Genomic DNA, 22,943 nt, shown 5'->3' on the forward strand with positions numbered 1-22,943 from the left:
AGAAACAGAACATTGTATATAAATGCATAGGTTTAGATGAGTAATCACAGGAAAAACTAAAAGCAGACTCTAAATAATCCAATGTACTAGAAAGGAAACACTATATAGACACACCCAAATTAAAAAAGAAAAAAGAAAAACAGAAAAAGTGCACCTCAAAAGATAAACCATTTGGGGTGATAAAATTAGGACCCAATATATCTGTGATATCAAGTGCAGATGACACAACATAAGTGTTATTGGCAAATGACAGGATACACCCAGAAAGTACAAGAGAATCCAATTTAAAAAACTGTTAGAAATAGCAAACAATTTATAAAATTCAAAAATATCTTCTCTTCGTATAAACAAAAATAGACAACATGGGCTGAAAAGAGCTCATTGACAATAACGCCTGGAAAGAATGGCACAGCAGAGAATTGACATAAGAAGACTGAGCTGAACATCTATGCAGAAAACGTGACAGCTCTCCCATGGGGCACAAAGAAGAAAGGAAAAGTCATACCATGTCCTTGCACAGGAAGATCCAATACTATAAAGTCATTAATTAAAATTCTCCCTAAATTAATTCACAAATTCACTGCAAACCTCGTAAAATACCAAGAGGCTCTAGAATCATTTTGGAAATTGACAAAATAATACCAATGGTAATGCTGAAAAAACAGACATGTGACAATTACCAGGTGTGACAGCTTGTGCTTTCTGATGACAGTCCCTACAATATCGCCCACCCCACCTGATTTTTTATAACGCAATGAGGCCTCCACTCCCATCTAGACTCAGGGGCTCCGTCCTTCCCCTTGAATGCAGGCAGGCTTGTGATTGCTTTGACCAATAGCATGCAGAGGAAATGATACCGTGGGACTTCTGAGACCAGGCTAGAAAAAGCCATCGGCTTCCACCTGGTGTTCTTGGAACCACTTACTCTGAGGGGAGTAGCCATAATGTAGGAAGTCCAACCACCCTGAGACCACAAGGCTGAAGAAGCCACAACTACACCCATGGCTCGGCTCAGCTGCCAGCCAGGAACAATGGCCAGCCCATGAATGAGCATATCCAGCCCAGTCGAGCCTTCGGATGACTCCAGCCCCAGCCAACATTTGACACAATCACACGAGACAAGAATTAGCCTGCAGAGCCCATCCAACTTCCTCACTGAAAAACTCATGAGCAAAATAAAATACCTATTTTCAGTTGTTAGCTTTGGGGATAATGGGATATGCAGTTAGAGTAACCAGAATTGCAAGTAAATTCTGTGAAAAAGAACAAGGGGAAAAAAAAAAAAGAAAGAACCAAGGAACAGCCCTAACACATTTTAAAACATAATGTATCAAAGTCCATTCATTAATTCATTTAACAAACGTAGAGCGAGTGCCTACAGGTCCACAGCAGGCCAGGCTTTAGATGGCCTGTTAAATGCTATAAAAAAAACCCTTATCTTGATGGGATTTGGATTTTAGTGACACAGACAAACTATTTCAGGTCAGCATAGGTGTTTTGAAGGAAAATAAAAATCAAGATAACAAAGTAGGAAATGCTCTTAAAATAGGGTGGTCAACACAGGCCTCTCTGAGGACATAACAATGGAGCAGAGACCACTAAAGGGTTTGAGATTTTCTTACTTTCTGATGCCCATTTGGGGGTGGAATTCACAAAATCTACATCAGTCTAAAATGCAGGTACCCCTCGACCTAGAAATGTGTTGGCTAGGCAATGTCCTGCGAAGATTCTTCCTCAAGCCAGCATACGCTTTCAAGTACATTCTCACAGAAATGAAAATCACCACAGTGTAGAATCAATAGGAGCTTATTAAATAAATTATGCTGTAGTCATTCAAAAGAGCACCATGAAGATTTTAGAAAAAGCAGTTGAGCCATATACACAAAAAGCCACAAGATACATGATAGCAAGAAAGAGAACAGTACACACAGCATCTCTCCCTCTGACTCACCCTTGGTCTGAAAGAAACCCTCTTTCCTCAGGGACACCTCTGGGAGAGGAGGAAGGCTGTGACTTCTCATTTTGTACCTCTCTGAATCACTTTTTCCAACAAGCTCCTGGACCAGTTTCCCTTTTGTCTGATAAACGCCCACAGGGGTTCTCTGGGCTGTGACAGTTTCTCTCCAAAGAGAGAATCAAGATTGCCAGGAAGGTTTGTTTTCTCTTTGGGGAGTCTCTGTATTTTCAAAAACTAACCCCATGGGTTTTAAATTAAAAAAAAAAAAATTAAAAAAAAAACAGTTTTTTAAGAAGAAAAGGTCTAACAACAAAATATGAAATTGTGTTCATATACGTTCTACATATTATTAAGTACAGGGAAACCTATAAAACCCCACAGCAGACACCCCATTCTACACACAGCCAGCACTTCCATGGCAGCCAGAGAGATACCACTGTGGTTATCCGGAACCACACTGGTCTTCTGGATCTCCACCCATTCTCAGATCCCCCACTCCAGCCAAGCTCACACTTGCCCAATCAACTCAGAACCAGAGAAAAGATGTGTACCAAGCCCTCCCGATTTACCCCCGAGGGCAGCCTACTTATCCAATGTTTCCTCTTTCCAGAGCTCAGTATGATGTGGGCAGCCCTGAGTAGGTCAGACACACCCCTACTCACAAATGGAACAATTCCTTCTTCACCTCCGCTTCTGCCCTCACTCCCCATCACAACACCCCCAGATCTCTGGCATGCTTCCCCCACAAAGGAACTATTTTTGCAAACAGTAATAAAAACATTTACTCTGAGCCTTTCTTGCAAGATCTTTCAAGGTGCCTAGCTGGCGGACTCCTGCACATTCTGGCTCTCCCAACTTCTCCAATTTTTCCATCACTCTTACCCATTCAAGGCTCTGTCCTCTGACGTTCTCTCTCTCCTGGCTTCAGCCCTACACAGGCGGCTCCCTCGTCCCACACTTGGACGTCAGCTCCCCACATGGGTGCTGTGCACATCCCCTCTTGTCAGCCATTCCCAGTGTGACTCAACTTGGGAAGCTATGTCATCATAGGGTGCAAACTGGGACACCCAGCTCAGGCCCCAAAGCCCTCCACCCCATGGCCAAAGGCTGGCTGTTTGCCCCTGAACACCTGGGAGTGCATAACACACAGTATGTTCCTTCCTCTGAGCTCACAAGTTTGTCTGCCTGCAAATAACCCGCCAGCTCCTCACTACGGACGAGCCCGCACATTAAGAGCTAGCTTCACTTCTTTATAAAGAACACAAATGTGAATGATTAGTCTTTCTAAGATACTGTGTTACGTCAGAAATCTGCCAGAAAGCTCCTCAGTTCCACAGCTGGCCCCAATACCAGCCCCACATCCCCCCAACTGCCACTTACCACATTCCCCTTGGGTCCCCATGTTATGGCAGGGTCTCTGGCTTCCTATAGAGTGAGCTCCCACTGGGCTTCCCAGAGCTCTTTAAGGCCAACAGACTCAGATCCACACCACAGTTAGGTGACCCTAACTGTGTCTCTCAGGGAACAAAGGTGGGGTTTTGGTTTCTTTCTCTAAAAGCCCAGAACCACATAAAAACTGATCTACCCCATTCCCAGCAACCAGCTTCAGGATCAAGGGTCACAAGGAGCAGAGCAGCCATGGAAACACACACAATTCCCATCACTGGCCCCTCTCCCACTGCCCACAAAGCCACCCACATACTTGCATCTAGGTAATTAAGAGAGCCCACTCAAGAGACAGTGGGTGAAATGAAGCTGCCCCCCCCCCAGGATCCAGGATCACCATGGGACGCCCAGGACAGGAGAGGCTGGCAGGACTGCTTTATGTCCACACCCACTCAACGTTACCGTGACGGGCAGTGTATAGCACTCATTGGGACCAAAGGGGAACAAATCACAATTCATTTATAGGATCTGCTGCAGTGACCGTGTTCCACTGCTTGGACCATGAGAAAAGAGCCCCTCCCCTCCTCACATGCACCATGAACAACCAAGTCCCTACTGCTTCCCCCTTACCTGAGAACCCAGAAATCACGGGCTAGCCCTGCTGCCTAGAAATCTGTGCCTACTGCTTCTGCATATTTTAGAATGTTGAATGTTATGCTCTTATACACTGGGATCATTTGAATGGGTAAAATGACGGCTTTCTGGAATTTTACTTGTCCAGAGCATAGTCTGGTTTAGAAACAGAACTCGGATTCAAGCCCCACTTGGCACAGATAATAAAATTCAGGCTCAGGGAAGTTGTTCTGGTCATGCCACAGACTTTTCTTAAACAACCACCTGTTCCAGGGGATGATGGGCCCTTGTATATCCACCCATCCCTGAAAGGTGGAGGTTGGTGCGCGGGCATCTTGCAAGAGGGGCAGAGGGAAGGGAAGAGGGAGCGTGGACGGCGGTGGTGCAGGGAGCTACTCAGAGGACAGCAGGCTCCCATCTGTGTGATTCCTGCTTTCCCTGCTCTGCAACCTGCTGAAAAGCCACCCCACCAGGAGAATTCGGTTTCCCATGCCTGGGGACTGCTGCGCCTGCCCAGGCATCCAGGTCCACCAGGTAGAACGGGTGAAGCAGTATGGGTCACCAAACACGCTCAATCCATGCCAACTGTGACCATGCCACGGGAGAGAGCACAGGCCCATGGGAGCAGTGCGTCTCCCTAGGGCCCGGGCTCACTACATGCCCCCTCTCTTACCATTCAAGACCAACCTTTCCCAGCACCCGATTTCCATCCTCCACAGCACATCCCGCCCAACCTTCCCCCCCAGGTGGCGCTTCTTATCCAATCTCCAATCTACAGAAGGGGAAAGGAGACCACTCAGTCCTCATGGGCTAGCAGCAAGATGTAAATGAGTTAACATGTAAAAACTGTAGGATAGGGTCTGGCAAAAAAAAAAAAAAAAAAGCAAGCATTCAACAAGTGTTAGCGCTCTCTCTCTCTCTATATATATATCTATATATATATTTTTTTTAATTTAAGTATTTGACAGTGAGAGAGACAGAGAGAACACAACTGGGAGGAGCAGCAGGCAGAGGAAGAGGGAGAAAGAAAGAGACCCCCTACTGAGCAGGGAGCCGGATGTGGGGCTCCATCCCAGGACTCTGAGATCATGACCTAAGCTGAAGGCAGACGCTTAACCAACTGAGCCACCCAGGCCCCCCCCACACACACCTGTTAGGTCTTCAGAGTGTTCTGATTGCAGCTTCCAGAATGCAGACACAGCAGGGGCCATTCCATCAGCACTTTCCTGAGAAGGGGTCCTCAGAACTGGAAAATGGCACCTGTGCCAATCTACTGGTCAAACCTGTATTGCATCTGTCTGAAGCCCAGCTATATGTGCTTTTCCTCATCCTCAGCCCATCAGAATGTAAACAGTCAGGGCACCTGAGTGGCTCAGTGGGTTAAAGACTCTGCCTTCGGCTCAGGTCATGATCCCAGGGTCCTGGGATTGAGCCCCGCATCCGGCTCTCCGCTCAGCAGGGAGTCTGCTTCTTCCTCTCTCTCTCTCTCTCTCTCTCTCTGCGTCTCTGCCTACTTGTGATCTCCCTCTGTCAAATAAATAAATAAAATCTTAAAAAAAAAAAAAAAAGAATGTAAACAGTCTTCATCCCTCTGTTTCTCCCACTACCCAGACCTCCTTCAGATTTCTCCACTGCATTCACTTGCTGCTGCTGTTTAAACAAGTTACCGTGAACTCAGTGACTGACAGCCGACACAAGTGTATTATCCTACAGATCTGGAGATCAGAAATGCAAAATCACTCTCACTGAGCTGAAGTCAAGGTGTCAGCTGGCCTCGTTCCTTCTGGAGGCTCGAGAAGAGACTCCATTTCCTTGCCTTTTCCAGTTTCCAGAAGCCACCAGCATTCCTCAGCTCGGGGTCCTTTTCCACATCATCACTCCAACGTCTTGCTTCCATCTCATCTCCTCATACTGACCAGACTTCCTTCTTCCTCTGATAAGGATCCCTGCGATTATGCCAGGCCCACCCGAATGATCCAGGATAAGGTCTTTATCTCAAGCCACTTACCTTAATCACACCTGCAAAGCCCCTTTAACCACATCGGGCACACAGCCACGGGCTCCAGGGATTCGGACATGGACATCTTCGAGGGGGACCATCTATCTACCCACCAGGCACACTGGCCTCACACATTTGACATATTCCAGATCTTCTCGTTCTGAATAGTTGGGTTGGTCCAAATTGCCTAATCCACCATTTTGGAATTCAGTAGGATACTGCATATTCACACTTTTAAAGATAACTCTGACCAATGTGTGAAGGACAGACTGGGGAGGGGGTGAACCAAAGCAGAAGTGGAGAAGCCAGTTAGGGAGCTACAGAAATAAATCTGGGTAAGAGATACACACAGTAAGCTAAAAAATCTATAGGACTCTGTGGCCACCAAGATGCTGGGTTAACTGGTTTGAGGAATTGGGCAAGAACAGAAGAGAAGAAACATGTGTGGAGGGGCCAATGAGGAGCTTTGGGTTGCGACATCCTGAATTTGAGGTGCCTGTGACATGTCCAAGTGCAGACAGGAAGGTGGCAGTGGAATATCTGGGCAGGGGGAGGGAAGTAAGCAGCTCAAGCATGAAGAACTCCACGAGGGACAGAAGTGCCCACTAGTGCAAGGAGAGGGGAGCCTGGGCCAAGTAATGACCTGCTGTGAAACAGAGATCATTCTGCCCCTTCCCCCATCTTTTGGTGTCAGCCCTGCCCTTGGTGTGTCCCCTTCAGAGGTACCCCTCACAGGGCAATGTGACAAGATCACTGCCAGGGAGCACGGCATTGCCCCCTCACTGACTCTGCCTGTACCTCACCTCAGTTTTAGGTGATGCTGAGGGTCCTGATACTAAGCTATGAGTTCCACAGGCCCCAGCTATGGATGGTGTGTCCTACAGCCTCATCTAGATACCATCAAGTCACCCTGACTCTCTCTCCTAGCTCCTTTTAACATGTCTCACTCACATCCACATGGAAACTTCCAGAAGTCTTTATTCCACACACAAGCCACGGAAAATCCCAAGTCTAATCTTCTAGAGCAGAGGTCAGAAAACGATGGCCCTTGATTCAAATTTGATCTGCTTTGTTTCTGTGATCGAATTTTTGTTAGGACAAGGCTATGCCCTATCCTTTATGAATGGTCTAGGGCTGCTTTGGTGGGAGAAGGGCAGAACTGAGTACCTGCAACATAGACTATCTGGCCCACAAACACCCGGTCTAGACATTTCATTCTCCCTTCCTTGTAAGTGCTATCTTACCGGTCCTGCACGAGGCTGGAGGACGTGGATGGTAAGGGGACCACCAGTCTGAGTGGTTACGTTCCCACTCACCCATCTGACTTCTACCCTGTGGAGTGGGGTGCTGTCATGTTAGGCCCCTTCTCAGCGACCCAAGAAGCTTCTCCTTGGAGTGAGTTGGGGGAGAATTGGAGGGGGAAACTAACCATGAGAGACTGTGGACTCTGAGAAAGAAACTGAGGGTAGGGTAGGGGGTTGGGGGGTTGGGTGAGCCTGGTGGTAGGTATTATAGAGGGCACGTATTACATGGACACTGGGTTTGGTGCATAAACAATGAATTCTGGAACACTAAAAGAAGTAAATAAATAAAATAAAATAAAAAGAAGAAGAAGCTTCTCCCTGGGGACTCCTGACTCCTGTAAGCTCTTCCTTCCAGGCCCGGCAGGCTTTCTGCTTCTCCTTCCTTCCTGCTTCCTGTTGGGTGGCAACTTTCCTTCCATCAACCCCTCTGTCTTACCAACAGGGAGGGTGAGAGTCAAAGAATTTCCAGGTCTTTAAGTTTTGTTCTCAGTGTATAAAGAAGGCTTCTGGAATTTAGAGATTCCTTTTCACTCGCAACCAAGTGTGGTTTTCATGACTATAGCCTCTCTAGAGACTCAGCAAAGTGTTGGCACTCAAAGCTAAGTAATGAGCGCTTTGTTCTAGGGAGAGGACCTGCTATTCTCCCAAAGCAATGAATGTTCTTGAATGAATGGGTAGGAGAGGTGCAGGGTAACATGGTTTATAGGAAGTTAAAAATGGGCCAATTTAAATTCTCAAAAATATTATTCTTGCAATAACTTGAGTGAGGTCCAGAAAGTATACCCCAAGTGGTAGGAAGAGGGATATGGAACAGGACTTGGAAAATGGGGGCAGGACTCAAGGAAGCCCACAGGATTTCAGCTCTGCTATCCAGTCTCAGACTATGTGAACTGCTCCTCCCAATGGGCATTCTCCTCCCAATGCACTTAGTTTCCGTAGAAGAGGAGAAAGAGGAGACCATTTATAGTAATGGGAAAAAAAGATTAAGATCAGTTATTGGCAGAGGAACCAGAGGGAAAGGTCTCTGATCCAGGGATCCAGGAGAGAAGGCTTGAGAGAGAGAAAAGCTCATCTGCATCTGTGAGCCCCCAGACCACAAGTCCCCAGAGGAAAAGTAAGAAGTAGGACCTAAAGCAGGTAACTCAAGGCCATCTGCAGAACTACAGACAGACGTCCATCCCCAGACCCCCATGCCCTCACCCCGGCTCTTCCAGCACTGGTGTGTTAGCAGGCAAAAACCAAAAGAATACTACTCTGTGCACCAAAGAAATGAGTTTTCTGCCTTGTCTGTTTCCACAGAGAGAAGTCATGCCCCAGGGCTGACACTCTTCAGAGTGGCCCAAGATACAGAGGGGAGGCAGCTAGCCTAGTCATAGCCCAAGTGCTCAAAGAAGTAGCTGCTAGGTGATATATCGTACCAGCATCCAGAGAGAGCAAAGTCAGGCCTTCATTTAATGGGAAGACAGGAACAGGGAGGAAAACATGCCAAGTACCTCTTTTTTTTTTTTCTTGTTAGTTACCATACAGTAAGTACATCATTAGTTTTTGATGTGGTGTTCCATGATTCATTGTTTGCATATAACACCCAGTGCTCCATGCAATACATGCCCTACTTAATACCCATCACCAGGCTTACCCATCCCCCACCCTCCTCTCCCCTCTAAAACCCTCAGTTAGCTTCACAGAGTCTACAGCATCCCCACCCCCTCCCCTCTAGTTTCTCAGAGTCCACAGTCTCTCATGCTTCGTCTCCCATCTGACTTCCCCCAATTCACTTTTCCTTTCCTTCTCCTAATGTCCTCCATGCTATTCCTTATGTTCCACAAATAAGTGAAACCATATGATAATTGGCTCTCTGCTTGACTTACTTCACTCAGCATAATCTCCTCTAGTCCCGTCCATGTTGATACAAAAGTTGGGTATTCATCCTTTCTGATGGTTGAGTAATATTCCACTGTACACATGGACCACATCTTCTTTATCCATTCGTCCACTGAAGGGCATCTTGGTTCTTTCCACAGTTGGGTGACTATGGCCATTGCTGCTATGAACATTGGGGCACATATGGCCCTTATTTTCACTACCTCTATATCTTTGGGGTAAATACCCAGAACCCAAGCACCTCTTTTAACCAACTTTCACATTCCTTACATTATAAACACCAAAGGACAACCGGGAACCACCTCACCGGTAAGAAAAATCGAACAGGCAAAACAGGCAGATTTAGAAAAATAAACAGACTGACCCTAGGGCCAAGAGAACTCAAGGATAAGAAGAAAACAGATTTTACTTAATTCCAACAGAGTACCCCAATGTAGAAATGAAAAAGTAATGCAAGCAGAAAGGAAGACAAATGCTAAGAAAAAATCAGCAGAAAAGATGAAAGAGATCATTGCAATTTTCCTTATGGTTGCTGGGTAAGGACAGAGTTAATCTCACCCGGCATGTTGCAGCCTATGCTAGGCTCCAGGGGGACTTGGAACCACAGGTGCAGACAGTTAGCCAAACTGAATGAATTAATAAATGAATGAATGAATGAAATGCACCAACAAGCAATTAACATCAACCCATACTAGGGTCGCAAGCTGACCTGGGCGACCCGCACCAACTCATCAGACTGTTTCTAGAAAATGTTCAGATTGATGGTTTGCATTTGGTTTCTCCAGATTTTTCTCTTTTGAACCTGGCTGTGTAGCCTGGCTTTGGCTACGGGATGGGAAAGTGTAGAAAAGATGCACTTTCAGGTAAGGGTGTTGCTCTCAAATATCATGACAGTTCACAAAAGCACATCCTGTGCAACAGAGAAAGGACCCCGGGAGCTGCCCCCGGGGTAGCCGAGAGCTCTCTGATATTTGCTTGTGCTTCTTTCTCCTGCTACACTGAACTCTCCCTTCATTAAAGCCTTCCTCAGGTACATCCCACAGTCTCCAGAAGCCTTTCAATTGTCCAGCCCTGTGTCATGGCTGCAATTACTTTTTTTAAAATTCCCATAGATGATCCAGAAGAGGAAGCTGAAGACGTCACTCAGATGATAAAGGCAAAGGCATCTAAAAAAAATGGGATGACAAGCTGAGGAGACTAGAAGATCAACACAGGTCAAACACCCAGTGAACAGGAGTTCCACAAAAGAGGAACAGAAAAAAACCAAGATGGAGAAATAATCAAAGAACCAGACTTCGGCTCAGTGGGTTAAGCCGCTGCCTTCGGCTCGGGTCATGATCTCAGGGTTCTGGGATCGAGTCCCGCATCGGGCTCTCTGCTCAGCGGGGAGCCTGCTTCCTCCTCTCTCTCTCTGCCTGCCTCTCTGCCTACTTGTGACTTCCAGCATTAAAGAAGGCACACATTGAATGGCGAAGACCCTTCACTAAATACTGCAGCGTATCAGAACATCCAAGAACAAAGAGTAGTCCCTAGAAGCTCCCAGAGGGAAAAACTGGGTATATCGCCAACAAAAGTGAATAAGCCAGATAGACATTAGACCTCTCTCCACTGACATTAAACAGGAAGACAAGGTGTGCCTGCCACCGAAAGAAATAACAACAGAAAGGTTGAAAATATTTAACTTCGAGGAATGGGGAAGAAAGGAGCTGAGGGATGGATCTTCTGCATTTCAGTCTGTACCCTTCCATGCTATCTGAATTGCAGTTTTCACAAAATTCGATAGCTATTACTTTTGTCATCACCATCAGAATCAACATCACCATCATAAAACAGCGAGAGAGGAATGGGTGCTTTCAAGAGAACACGCACTGCCAAGGCTGTTTCTCCACATGGAAACATTGTTTCTCTTCTCCTAAACTCTGATTCCATTCCCCTCACCTGAAAGATGCCATCTGGACTACCCCTGAAGGCCACTGGTAGAACTCTTGAAGTCCCTGGGCAGTGCCTTGCTCAAGGGGTTCCCAGCCCTTTGTTTTCTTTTGGGTTTTTGTTGTTTTTATTGATTACAGGGCAACAACAACAAAAAAAAGTATCATGGATATATATATATGTATATATATATATATATTTTTTTTAAACATATACTGTTTTTTTCAAAGAGAAAGTCCATCTCCAGAGAAGCTATTTACCACCAGTTACAACAGACCTAAGCCTCCATTAATCCACTTCTTAGGAGTTATTTCTTTTCGAGAAAAAAAGAGTGGACACTGAGCCTCACCCCTATCTCGTGGCACCAAAAGGCAATGGCGGGCATGGAGAGAGGACACGGATGCTGAATTTTATAAATTGGCAGGTGAAAAGCAGATGCTGTGTTCCTTTGGCTTTCTCTGAGACTGGGTCAAAAATCAGTGTCTAAAAAGGTAGTGAGTGTCCCTTTGTGAACAGCTGAAAAGAACTCTGTGGGATATAACTGAAAAAAAAAAAAGTATGTGTTTTTCTTAAATCAGGTGATTCTGATGAGTATATGCTCTTTGTGGCTAAGTAGCTTATTAACATGTTAAGTAGGGGTCATTATCATAGTCCTTTCAAATTTTGCTGAGGGTTCCAAATCTCCATTTTAAAATCACCACCCAAAGTCACTATCAAAGCCATTATCTGTAATTTCTCATCATGGATGAGAAGCCAACACTTCACTCATAATTAGATAACTTCAGTACTTTTCAAATAAAAATTTACTTTTTCATGAACTCCACATTTTTTGTTTTTCTCTATAAAAGAAGGTGCTTAAATTTTAAGGACTTATTTTAGAACAATTAAACTGCATGCCTAGGTGGTAGATAACTGAATCATAGTCTCTAGTAGCTGCTGATATAAAAGATGTCATTTGTTTACATTTGCCACGCCCTGCCTGGGTACTTGACTGAACGCTGTCCCCTCCAAAATGTCAGTATCCTCAATTCCTGTAGGCTCCTTAAATTACCATCCACTTCACTATACTATACCTGTTAAGGAAAATACAATGTTTTTGTCAACAGTTAAATGTAGAGAAGATAAAAGCAAGCCATGATTATAAATTGAAATTATAATTCCAAAACATGATATCAATGTCAGGTCAGTTAAAGTGCCTAAATGCAGAAACAGAATTCGGGTTCTGCATTTAGTCTGGTGGTGGGCATTAAGGAGGGCACGTAGTGCATGAAGTACTGGGTGTGGTGCATAAACAATGAATCTTGGAACACTGAAAAAATAAAATTTTTTAAAAAAGAAGAAAGAAAGAAACTACACCTGGCGTCTCAAAGAAAGGGCCCGGGGCTACCCCAGGTGGGCACATGGGCAGGGACACCTACAGAGCCTCCAGAAAAGCTAACAGGATCCATTTACACATACTGCCCCAGGGAGAAAGGCTTCTCCAAGGACTGAGGGGGTCTTCCCTTCATCAGGCAACGTTCTCAGCAGCAAGTGCCTGTGGAGAACCAAGGAGGATAGGGTGCTGGGGGCAGAGACGAAGCCCTGCCCTAGCTTTCTCTGCATCTATCAACATCTCTCCTGTTGCTGTCACCCTGACATCAGCTCTGTGAGGATCAAGCACCTCACACATGGTTCGAATTCATCAACAATATCAAGTAGTCTAAGAAACCATCATGGGCTTTATTACATTTTCTTTACTCTTCAATAAAAGAGTACTTTTTTGACCTTTTCAAGATTCAAATTCAAAATTCCCCAATAAAAGACTGAACCATGAAGCAAAAAAATATTCTCCCTCATGCATTCAAAGAATATGTATTATATAATGTTCAAAATCTATTTCCTTCTGAACTAGCCTTTCAGATTGAACCAGGGACAGAAAAAGGTTCCAGAGATTTCTTCCTGAGGGGCTGCTGGGCAGGGGGTAGGAGCTGGTAGAACTGAGGGGCAGGAAGGGGTGAAGAAACCATTCCACCTGAAAGAAAAGGACAGTATCATATCAATCATTTCATTTGGTAGGCTATTAGAAAATTCAGTTTGGGGGTGTATGGGTAGCGTAGTCAGTTAAGCATCTGACTCTTAGTTTCAGGTCAGATTGTGGGGTCAGGTCGTGATCTCAGAGTCGTGGGACTGAGCCCTGCCTTGGGCTCCATGCTCAGTGCAGAGTCTGCTTGAGTTTCTCTCTCCCTCTGCTGCTCCCTCTGCTGCTGCCCCTCTCTCTTTCTCAAATAAATATTAAAAAAAAAAAAAAATTCAGACTGATGGGGCACCTGGCTGGCTCGGTCATTAAAGCATGCAAATCTTGATCTCAAGGTTGTGAGTTCGAGCCCTACATTGGGTAATAATTTTTTAAAAAATTAAAACTTTTTAGGGGCGTCTGGGTGGTTCAGTGGGTTAGAGCCTCTGCCTTCGGCTCAGGTCATGATTCCAGGGTCCTAGGATCGGCCCCCGCATGGAGCTCTCTGCTCAGCAGGGAGCCTGTTTCCCCCTCTCTCTCTGCCTGCTTGTGATCTCTGTCTGTCAAATAAATAAATAAAATCTTTAAAAAAAAAAAAGAAAATTCAGATTGAAATATTGTGAAAATGTCTATGCTACCTAAGCAATCTACACATTTAATGTAATCCCTATCAAAATCCCATCCATTTTTTTCAAGGCAATGGAACAAATAATCCTAAAACTTATATGGAACCAGAAAAGACCTCGAATAGCCAAAGGAATATTGAAAAAGAAAGCCAACTTTTGTAGCAACATGGACGGGACTGGAAAAGACTATGCTGAGTGAAATAAGTCAAGCAGAGAGAGTCAATTATCATACGGTTTCACTTATTTATGGAGCATAACAAATATCATGGAGGACAAGGGGTATTAGAGAAGAGAAGGGAGTTTGGGGGAAATTGGAAGGGGAGGTGAATCACAAGAGACTATGGACTCTGAAAAACAATCTGAGGGGTTTGAAGTGGCAGGGGGGTGGGAGGTTGGGGTATCAGGTGGTGGGTATTCTAGAGGGCACAGATTGCATGGAGCACTGGGTGTGGTGAAAAAATAATGAATACTGTTTTTCTGAAAATAAATAAGTTAATTTAAAAAAAAGAAAAAAGAAAGCCAAAGTTGGTGGCATCACAATTCCGGACTTCAAACTATTACAAAGCTGTCATCATCAAGACAGTATGGTACTGGCACAAAAACAGACACATAGATCAATGGAATAGAATAGAGAGCCCAAAAATAGACCTTCAACTCTATGGTCGACTAATCTTCGACAAAGCAGGAAAGAATGCCCAATGGAAAAAAGACAGTCTCTTCAACAAATGGTGTTGGGAAAATTGGACAGCCACATGCAGAAAAATGAAACTGGACCATTTCCTTATGCCACACACAAAAATAGACTCAAAATGGATGAAGGACCTCAATGTGAGAAAGGAACCCTCCAAAATCCTTGAGGAGAACACAGGCAGCAACCTCTTTGACCTCAACCGCAGCAACTTCTTCCTAGGAACATCGCCAAAGACAACAGAAGCAAGGGCAAAAATGAACTATTGGGATTCCATCAAGATCAAAAGCTTTTGCACAGCAAAGGAAACAGTTAACAAAACCAAAAGACAACTGACAGAATGGGAGAAGATATTTGCAAACGACATATCAGATAAAGGGCTAGTATCCAAAATCTATAAAGAGCTTAGCAAAGTCAACACCCAAAGAACAAATAATCCAATCAAGAAATGGGCAGAGGGGGGCACCTGGGTGGCTCAGTGGGTTAAAGCCTCTGCCTTCAGTTCAGGTCATGATCCCAGGGTGCTGGGATTGAGCCCCGCATCAGGCTCTCTGCTCACCAGGGAGCCTGCTTCCTCCTCTCTCTCTCTGCCTGCCTCTCTGCCTACTTGTGATCTCTATCAAATAAGTAAATAAAATATTAAAAAAAAAAGAAAGAAATGGGCAGAGGACATGAACAGACATTTCTGCAAAGAAGACATCCAGATGGCCAACAGACACATGAAAAAGTGCTCCACATCACTCAGCATCAGGGAAATACAAATCAAAACCACAATGAGATACCACCTCACACCAGTCAGAATGGCTAAAATTAACAAGTCAGGAAATGACAGATGCTGGCAAGGATGCGGAGAAAGGGAAACCCTTCCTACACTGTTGGTAGAAATGCAAGCTGGTGCAACCACTCTGGAAAACAGCATGAAGGTTCCTCAAAAAGTTGAAAATAGAGCTACCCTATGACCCAGCAATTGCACTACTGGGTATTTATCTTAAAGATACAAACGTAGTGATCCAAAGGGGCACGTGCACCTGAATGTTTATAGCAGCAAAGTCCACAATAGCCAAACTAAGGAAAGAACCCAGATGTCCAACAACAGATTAATGGATAAAGAAGATGTGGTATATATATACAATGGAATACTATGCAGCCATCAAAAGAAATGAAATCTTGCCATTTGCAACAATGTGGATGGAACTAGAGGGTATTATGCTTAGCGAAATTAGTCAATCAGAGAAAGACAACTATCATATGATCTCCCTGATATAAGGAAGTAGAGATGCAACGTGGGGGAGTTTGGGGGTAGGAAAAGAATAAATGAAACAAGATGGGATGGGGAGGGAGACAAACCATCAGAGACTCTTAATCTCACAAAACAAACTGAGGGTTGCCGGGGTAGGGAGAGAGAGAGGGTGGTGGGGTTATGGACATTGGGGAGGGTATGTGCTATGGTGAGTGCTGTGAAGTGTGTAAACCTGGCGATTCACAGACCTGTACCCCTGGAGCTAAAAACACATTATATGTTTATAAAAAATAAAGACATTTTAAAAAATTAAATCTTAAAAAAAAAAAAGAAAATTCCTATTGAAACAGATTGTCCAAGATGAAAATATAACCACCAGAAGGGGGAAGCAGAGGAGAGGAGGGTTAAAGAATGGAACAAAAATCAACTTGAGGACAGAGATTTATACAGCCTCATACATAGCATTATTCATGGGAGCCAAGAGGTAGAAGCAACCGAAGGGTCCAATAAAGGGTGAATGGCTAAGCAGAATGTGGTACATATATACAGCAGAATATTATTCAGCCTTAAAAAGAAAGGAAATTCTGCCACATGCCATGACAGGTAGGAACCTTGTTGAAATTATGCTGAGTAGAATAAGCCAATTGAAAAATATATATTTTACATGATTCTACTAACATGAGACAAAATGTTTCATGTTGAGTGGAACGGAGGTAAAGGGTGCAGAGCGGCAGCTATGATGGCCGGACTTAGCTAATGTCCAAGCTGGAAGAAAAGTCAGGATCTCTGGTCACAAGAGGTAGAGAAAGCCGGAACTGAAACCAAAGCACAAAGCTACCACCCTCAAGGAATGAACATTCAATAAATTTCTGGCACGTGCATGATGTAGGAACTCTCAAGCAAATAAATTAACAGAAAAGTTGGTCCCAAGTGGTGATATCTGGCACCTAACGAAGTTCTGAAAAAAAAAAAAAGAGTTTTCCAAAGCCTCTCTATAGGACTACCAGAGTAGTCCACAAACTTCTACTGAGGGAAACATCAAATGCGAAGGTATATAAAATCATTTTTTGCTTAAATTTACTAAAGACATACAAGAATCAAGACCTTAAGAAAAGAACAAAGTATTATGACAGAAGGAGAAAAGGCATATTTAGAAAAGACCAAAATAAAACCTTTAGAAATAAAAAATATAGTCCTTGAGAATCTCAAAGGACAGGTTTAATAACTGATAAGAAACAGCTAAAAACCGAGCCCGTGAAATGGAAGAAACATAAGGAAGTTATTCAGACTGGCACACAAAGCCAGAGTTAGACAATCTGAACAAGAGGAAAAAGGAAAGGAAGGATAGAAGGAAGTCCAAGATGGATCTGGGAAGACATGATCAGTCTTCTGACTCAAATATCTTACTCTAGAAAGGTATTCATGCCATAAATCCACATTCGTTGGAAGTGCAGACCATCAAATCAAAAAGATAACCTCTAAAGCAACCCTGGAAAAGGCAGTTTTCTTATAAGCAGACTTAGGGTAAAATTTCTACAAAACCAGAGGCCAGAAGACATCTCAAAATACTGAGGAAAAACAACCATCAACTTAGAATTCTATACCCCCACCAACAATCTTTCAAAAGATAGAGTGAAACAGATTTTTTTCAGACAAATAGGCATTCATAAACCTTCACTGAAAGAATTACTAAAGACACCTTTGACTAGAGAAGAAATCTAAACCCCAAGGAAGTAACAGAATATAAGAAGCAATGATAACCAAAGAAACTGACAAGTATGTGACTCAATCAAGAAAAGGTTGGGACGCCTGGGTGGCTTAGTTAGTTAAGCAGCTGCCCTCAGCGTCCTGGGATCAAGTCCCATATCGGGCTTCTTGCTCGGCAGGGAGCCTGCTTCTCCTCTGCCTCTGCCTGCCATTCTGTCTGCCCATGCTCACTCTCTCTCCCTCTCTCTCTCTGACAAATAAATAAAATCTTAAAAAAAAAAAAAGAAAAGGTGTTGACTATAAAAATTATAAGGACAATGAAAGTCTCTAAGATTGTTGGCATTTTTTTTAAAAAGGCAAGCATGGTGATAATAATATCAACTAGAGTGGAATCCAATACCAATAGCTCAGAACAGATCAAAGATGTATACTCTGTTATGATTAAAGATATCAATAAATAAGGTGTAGTCATAAACACACACACAAAACAACATCAAGGTAAAAAACATAAGGCAAAGTCATAGAAATACAAGAATGTAAACCATAAAACAGAGGGGATGACTTTAATATACCTGTGAAACAATGCAACATATCAAATAGACAATGACCAAAAGATTAAACTTGGGAAAAAATTAACAATGCACTGATTTTCAAAACAGCTAAATTTACAAAAAAAAAAAAAGAAAGAAAGAAAGAAACTTTGTAAGCCACATTGACTATCATTAAGTAAAACAAGAAAACAGTAACAATGACATCCAACCTCCACCTCTCAAAAAAGACTATGTGCAGGTCACCTAGGTGGATCTGTTAGACAAGCGTCTGCATTTGGTCCAGGTCATGATCCTGGAGTCCCAGAATCGAGTCTTGTATTGGGCTCCCCATTCAGCGGGGAGTCTGTTTCTCCCTCTAACCTTCCCCTCTCTCATGCTCTCTCTCTCTCTCTCACTTTCTCGAACAAATAAATAAAATATTTTTTTAAAAAAAGCTATCTGCTAATTAAGAAAGATTATTTTACAGAACACCAGTATCAAAGAAAAAAATCAAAATTAAAATTATAAATAACCAAAAATTAATGTAAGTGGGAGAACTCTGTATTGAAATCCGTGTGCTACAAATATACCTATACTCAATAAAAATTTAACTGTACTTGTTATTATTAAAAAATGAATATGTCAAATATGAATAACTGACGTATCAGTAACGTATCACAAATCTACCAAACTAGGAAAATAAAACAAAACAAGGGAGCCATGTAAAAAGATAAAAAGTGGAAATTAATGAGCTAGAAATGATTATAATAGACATCCAGTGACAATTTTTAAGTAGAAAAAAAGAAATAAAACCAAAAGTCAAAATTTGATGAAGACAACTTAAATAGACCAAGATGTAAGACAATTAATAGTTATTGAGAATCTATCACTTAAAATGGTCAACTATAGACTTTACAGATGAGCTAACTTTTAAAGAACAGATCGTTCCCATGTTAATCCACAGAAAAATACGGAAAGCTCACCAATTTACATTACAAAGCCAGCGCAACTTAACAAAACTAAATATAGTGTATGCTAATGTGTGAACAAAGTCCAGACCAACTTTATGTATGATTATAGAAGCAAACATCTTAATACATGAGCACATGGACTCCAACACTATATTTAAAAAAAGTGATAAAGTTTATTCCAGAAATCCAAGGATATTTCAGTGTTAGGAAATCTATCAGCATACATACTTCATACTTCAGTGTGTCAATTACTTAAGGAGAAAAACGAAGGGATGATATAAACATACGACTGAAAACATCGGAAAAATCCAGCAGTCATCCTTTAAAAGAAATCTAAACAGAAGTTAACCACCTAAGTATGACTTTTGAATTCCTAACTTGAACACTAGACTGGACAGTAGGCAGGGAGAAATATTTACAAGGAACATTTGGGTGACAACTGACAAAATTTGAATGTGGACCATAGATAACAGTGTTGTGTCCATGTTAATTTCCCGACTTTTATTATTGTTCCATGTTTATGACATGCCCTTACAAGGAAATACACACTGAAGTATTTAGGGGCAAAGGGATCTGAGGTTTTCAATGTACTTGCAAGGGATTCAGAAGTAATATGTAGATGGATGCATTACTCATGGATCAACCGGTCAATCAGAAGTTTGGGGGGGTTAGAAATGATAAAGCTAATAAGGCAAAATAAAAGTTAATAATTGGTGAATTACGGGGCACTTGGGTGGCTCAGTGGGTTAAAGCCTCTGCCTTTGCTCAGGTCATGATCCCAGGATCCTGAGATCAAGCCCCACATCGGGCTCTCTGCTCAGCAGGGAGCCTGCTTCTCCCTCTCTCTCCGCCTACTTGTGATCTTTGTCAAATAAAAAAATAATCATAATAATTGGGGAATTATTAACATACCCCGGTTAAGGTGTGGGATTCCTTGGACTTTTCTTGTAACTTCTCTATAGGCTTGATATTATAGCATAATTTAAGTAATCAAAATTAACTATCTACTAAGAAATAGAAGAGCAAACATTGATTCAAAATATCAAAATTAAAGCCATTCCCCTTAAAATCAAAAACAAGACATGAATGTTTCCTTTCACACTCTTCCTTGACATTATTAAGGTTTCAATCAATGCAATAAGTAAAAGAAATAAACAGTAGAAAACAAATATTGAAATGTGAAGAATACTGAATATGAAGAAAATATGCATATGCATATGCATATAGATATGGATATAGATATGGAAAGCCCAAAGTTACTTAAAAATACAGTTAGTACAGGGCGCCTGGGTGGCTCAGTGGGTTAAACCTTAGGCTCAGGTCGTGATCTCAGGGTCCTGGGATCGAGCCCTGCATCCAGCACTCTGCTCAGCAGGAAGCCTTCTTCCCCTCTCTCTCTGCCTGCCTCTCTGCCTGCTTGTGATCTCTGTCTGTCAAATAAATAAATAAGATCTTTTTAAAAAATATAATAAAAAATAAAGTAAGTATGAAAATTTCTAAAAAGAGAAAGAAACAGTTTCCTTGTAGAGGAGCAGCAAGACTGTTAAAACGTTAATCAGGAGAAGCAAACCATGAAGATGGCATTATACTGTATCATGAACAATATATGAATTTCGCCATGTCTGTCCACCCACTTTCCCTTTATTTGAAGTCGCCTGGTATACCTTTTCTTTTATTTTTAGCCTTTTCGCTTTTTTTTTATTTTTAGGTCTATCTCTGGATCTTGCTTTGTTAGTCAACCTGAAAAAGTTTTTTAAACTAGGTTAATTGAGCTCATTTACATATATTAATACAGTCTATATATGCAGCATCAGCTTTGGCAGATATTTTAACCTTCCATTTAAAACACCTACACGCATACACGAAGTCTTTTGGTATGTGGGCTGCAGACTCTGCTTGCTTGTTCTCTCTCCCTATGTTTCTTCAGGTATGCAAGAAGGATCTGAGAGAGCCCCGATCTCTAGTTACTACTTTTCTACAGTACCTTGTATAACCCCCTTGGTAACCTCTGCTTTGGGATATTATCACCTCCCTACTCTGAGCAATAATGCAAGTAGCAAGCAAACGCTCCTTCCTCCCTCCCTCGCCCTTCTAGAATCACCAATCTGAGTCCCTAGTATTCTGATATTAATCTTTATAGTCTTAATTAAACTTAAATAAACTTAAACCTTCTCCTCCCTGCTTTGTCAGCTTCAAGAGATAGTTCCTACGTCTGGCTAATTCAACTGATGTGATGAGGAGCTTATTCTGTTCGCCCCTTCCTCTCCCTCATCTCCTGCCATTTATTTTTTTAGCTGTATAATTCTATATAATCAGAGCACATAATGCTTATGTATTAATTTGCCCCCCTACTGTCATGTTTTAGCTTTATAGTTAAAACAGTCAATGCTCACCCCCAGAATTTATGAAAATCATCACCAATCATTTTACAGTTTTCTGAAGCTTATTCTCTAGTAAACTCCTCATAGGTACAATATTCCCAGAGTTCTTGCAAATTCAAAACCGTGTGTCTGTGGGCTTTGTTATTTAAAGGACAATTATCTGAATATAGGATGTCTGACTCACATCGTGAGCATATTAAAAACGTTGAGGTCCAGTTCTAGGTAGAGTAAGCAAGCCTACATTACCCTGTGTCTCCCACCAACTGCAGCTAGAAGTCCTAATCGAATGCATAGAATAAACAGCTTGAAAACTGAAAAGTAAAATAGCAGCCAGACTGAGGAAGAACAATATAATTCAAAGTACCACCAAATTGGCAGTAGTTTATCATTTTTCCCTCCACAGTGTCCCCCAGCCAAAACTCAACACAGCTTGAAACCCAAAATTGAGCATTCATGCAGACAGAAAGAGCCCAGAAGCCCTCCAGTTCTGGCTCAAGGATTTGGAAATGGGCTTCCCAATGCCAAAAGACAGTAAGGCAATCCCCATTGTTCTCTCGTTTGGATTTCGTTCTCTTCTTTCTCTCACACCCCAGCCCTCCAAGCAATACCACAGCAGCAATAGGAGCAGGCAAGGCATAGGAGAATGTTCCTTTCTGATGGCAAGAGCTTGGTCCCAAGATGGCAGTGCTAAGCCTTGTTGCTGATCCCCTATCTGTCCTCCTCCTGCATGGCCCCTACTCAAATGCAGGATGCAGCAAAGGAAGGTAAAGCTCTAGCCCTCTCGGAGGACTGGATAAGGGAAGCCCCAGGGAAACAGAAAACATCCACGTCACAAAGAGGGAGGAGCCAGGGAAAGAGATCCCTAACATGTATTTATGAAGTCATAGCACATCAACCCAAGTGGTGCAGGTGTATGTACTACCCACCCTAAACAGTAAACACAAATTCTGGGAACAGACCTACAGGGTAGATCACCATCCAAGAGCTAGATTAGCCACTGGGTGGCCCACGTGCAGGACGGATGTGAACAGGACAGCAGAGACTTTGAAAACTGAACTGATCTCAGAACCATGACCCACAGTAAGCCAGTCACAAGTTGTGAAAACAAAAACATCAACACTCTCCTTGTGATTCAAACAATACCCAGAGACTCACAACATAGCAGTCAATATGTCTAGGACACAATCCCAAACTACTCAGCATGCCAAAATTCAGGAAAATGTCAATTTCCATGGGAAAACGATGACAGATTTTGGAATTCTCAAACAAAAAGACTTTAACGCAATGATAATAAAAAAATTCCAGGAAGTAAGGGTCACTACTTTGGGATATGAATGAAAAACCATAACCAAAAACTAAGAGGAAAATATAGGAGGTTTGAAGAAGAACCAAATGAGATTTTTTTTTTTAAGTGAGAAGATAATAAATAGAACACACTGGATGAGTGTAATGGCAGAATGGAGATAATAGGAGAAAATATCCATCACCTTCTCTGGCAACAACAATCTAAAACACCGTGAATTTCCATCAGAAAACATGGAGGATGACTGGAATTGGAATACTTTTCAAGGCTGAAAGGGAAGAGTTGTCAACCCAGAATTCTGTATCTAGTGAAAATGCTCTTCAGAAACAGATGTGAAATAAAGACATCCCAAGGTAAAGAACAACTAGACACAGACTATTTAAAGTTCATATGGAAGAACGGCCAAGGCATTTTT

The 22,943-nt window shown here is 42.6% G+C and overlaps 1 protein-coding gene across 3 annotated transcripts in view; it reads right to left on the reverse strand.

Moving 5' to 3' along the window:
• Positions 1-22,943, reverse strand: part of FAM189A1 (family with sequence similarity 189 member A1) — a 489,761-nt gene that overhangs the window by 461,063 nt on the left and 5,755 nt on the right. Inside the window, exon 1 of one of the 3 annotated variants that reach the window (XM_044231810.1) lies at positions 2,840-2,857. The exons of the other annotated variants lie outside the window; for them this stretch is intronic. The gene's annotated coding sequence lies outside the window, so the exon portion shown is untranslated. Of the gene's footprint in view, positions 1-2,839; positions 2,858-22,943 lie in introns of those variants that run through there. 3 annotated transcript variants of the gene reach the window in all.

Source organism: Neovison vison, chromosome 13 (genome assembly GCF_020171115.1).
Source record: "Neovison vison isolate M4711 chromosome 13, ASM_NN_V1, whole genome shotgun sequence".
In the NCBI taxonomy this organism is placed as follows: Eukaryota; Metazoa; Chordata; class Mammalia; order Carnivora; family Mustelidae; genus Neogale; species Neogale vison.